Here is a 3,012-nt window from a genome sequence, read left to right on the forward strand (position 1 = left end):
GGGTTAATGCTGCACTGCAAGCAGTAATGAAAAAACACCAGCGGGTTAAGGCTGCCCCTGTATTAGGAGAATAATATTGTTGATATTTACCCTGGCAGTCTAGTACCTGGGCTCACAGACAAATAAAACACCAGTGGGTTAATACTAGGGATGAGCGGGTTTGGGTTTTCCTGCCTGACTCGGAAACCAGAACGAGACAAAATGTCATCATCACGCTGTCGGATTCTCGCAGGTTTTGGATTCCATATAAGGAGCAGCGCATCGCTGCCATTTTCACTCTGGCATTGGAGAGTGTAGAGAGAGGATGTGTCTCCATCCTCTCAGTGTCCTCAGTTTCCGTGTCTTGTGCTGCATCTGTCCAGTCACAGTGGTTGTGTCCTCTGCTGCCATATGTCCAGTGCTGCTGTATTAGTCCAGTGCAGTGGTGCTGTGTTGTGCTGAATCAGTCCAGTGGTGGTGTCTTGTGCTGCATCAGTCCAGTCACAGTGGTGGTGTCCTCTGCTACTTTATGTCCAGTGCTGCTATATAAGTCCAGTCCAGTGGTGCTGTGTTGTGCTGCATCAGTTCAGTGGTGGTGTATTGTGCTGACTCAGTCCAGTCACAGTGGTGGTGTCCTCTGCTGCCATATGTCCAGTGCTGCTGTATAAGTCCAGTCTATTGCAGTGGTGCTGTGTTGTCCTGCATCAGTCCAGAGGTAATGTGCCTGTGCTGCCGTATATGTCCAGTGGTACTGTCACGATACTAGGCATGGCGATTCCCCAGATATGCCAACCTGTGAATCCCTGCCATGTGACACCGCTACTGGATACCTGAGCGCGTGTATTAATTTCAACACGGTCACTGCCACCAGCCAAAGTACAAACATTTAGGGTATGACCCAAGGCAAACTTATGGCTTTTGCCTGCACCCAGAATTATTAATATTTTGGTAATGCCTCTTTCAGAGAGTTGGGTTGGATACACAACAGAAACCAGATCTAAATTGATTATTTAATTCAAGCAAAACACTTCAAAGCTTATATTACAGAAAAAAGAAAGTTACAAGAATATAATAATACAAAGTCAAAGTCACAGCAGAAAAGACAATTTCAAGAAAATAAAAATAGGGAGATAAACCCACCGATCCTATCACATGCAGTGTGGGACGATGGGATGAAGTGAAGCCTCTTCAGATATTCGGGACATTACAGAGCCAGGATGCTTTCCTGACCCACTTCCTTGATAATGCACTCTTTTCAGTCTGTGTTTCGCCTATTTAAAACTCAGGCTGACCCTTCAGCCTGGAGAGTTAATTTTAACCTTTTCCAGATCATAGTTAATTGTGTAAATTCAACTGTAACATGGGGTCTCTTGGTCATATACGCAGTGGCTGGCTACTTACTCTTCCCCTTCCTTTTGGGCAATCAGATTTATCAATCATACTAAGACACTGTTATAACTTATACTGTGGGGTCTCTTAGAAATACTAGCAGGCCAAATTGCCTTATCTTTTAATTGCTTGTTTGAAGCTCTGAGCAAGTGTTTACAACTGCAGAAATAAGGCCTTTGTACACATCCTGCTTTTTTACAACTTGCAAATGCATTCTCCCAACCATCTCTGGGCCCCTGCATCAAAGGGTATCTGACACCTCTGTACTGTAGACACAGAAGGAGAAAAAAAAAAAAAGACTCTTTTGTGGGTGCACTCTTTGTATCAATAGAAAATCAATGAAAGTAATGAATCATGAAGAGAATATAAAATTAATTCAGTTTTATTAAATTCCTAGTAAAATATATCAGTAGTTTGGTTGATTATTTAAAGATAACACAATTAATGATAATAACAAAAATTGACAATAAAGATTGGTGAGAATATACAAATTAGTACTGTCTGCCATGCTTTGATGATTAATTGAGAATTATACTGCATATGGTAGGTTCACAGATTGATCCCGGTACATAATTTCATCAAATATAGTGATGAGAAAAATATATGTCACACACCTGAGCCTAAGCAATGAAACAAAAATGTCTGTTCGGTCAGACAATAAGAGTCGCCAAAAGAAGGTGATCAGTGGTAAAAATAAGAGCAGAAAAAATTGGAAAGATGTGAATCTGCTGTCAGTGTTAAACACTGGACATGATAATCATACTCTACTACACCGGATCTTCCTCAGGAGTCTCCTACCTGAGTACTGATTCAGCCTAACACTGATTAGCTTCCAAGATTGGATGGATTCGGGCGTTTCCAGTGTGGTATGATAGTAGGGTGATCTATGGATGATTTTTGTCACTTCGGAGTCACTGATGAGAGTTCGCGGAAAAATGAAAAAAGATACAAACAGGAAAGTGAAGTGGAAAGGAAATGGATGGATCTGCTGCCAACGTTAGACAGAGATGGGAGACTCTGAATCGTTGGTGAGAGTCCGGAAAAGAAAAGACATGGAAGAGAGTGTTATTGATATAGGAATTTAGCGCTGGTACTAAGGGAAATCCTAATAATAGCACATAGAAGATATTGTAAATGGTACCAGTGTGTAATGAGCACAAAGTCACGCAACTTGTTAGGTTAGCAGGTACTGCTGTGATAAATAATTAAGAAAGATGAAAGGTGTACTTAATTAACCATTAACCGTATGGCTCGGTTAAACCCGAGCGCGCCCGAACGTCATCATCCCGCTGTCGGATTCTCGCAAGATTCGGATTCTATATAAGGAGCCGCGCGTCGCTGCCATTTTTCACTCGTGCATTGGAAATGAAAGTGAGAGGACGTGGCTGGCATCCTCTCACTTTGTTTCAGGGGGCTGCATATCTTTATTCTGGGGACCAGCAGTATTATAGGAGGAGTACAGTGCAGAGTTTTGCTGACCAGTGACCACCAGTATTATACGTTGTCTGCCTGAAAAACGCTCCATATCTGTGCTCAGTGTGCTGCATATATCTGTGCTCACACTGCTTTATTGTGGGGACTGGGGACCAGCAGTATTATATAGGAGGAGTACAGTGCAGAGTTTTGCTGACCAGTGACCACCAG

General features: G+C 42.4%; 1 pseudogene; it reads right to left on the reverse strand.

The window, feature by feature from the left end:
• Positions 1-2,129: 2,129 nt before the first annotated feature.
• LOC134953911 (5S ribosomal RNA) lies at positions 2,130-2,248 on the reverse strand (annotated as a pseudogene).
• Positions 2,249-3,012: the final 764 nt, after the last annotated feature.

Source organism: Pseudophryne corroboree, chromosome 8 (assembly GCF_028390025.1).
Source record: "Pseudophryne corroboree isolate aPseCor3 chromosome 8, aPseCor3.hap2, whole genome shotgun sequence".
Taxonomy (NCBI): Eukaryota; Metazoa; Chordata; class Amphibia; order Anura; family Myobatrachidae; genus Pseudophryne; species Pseudophryne corroboree.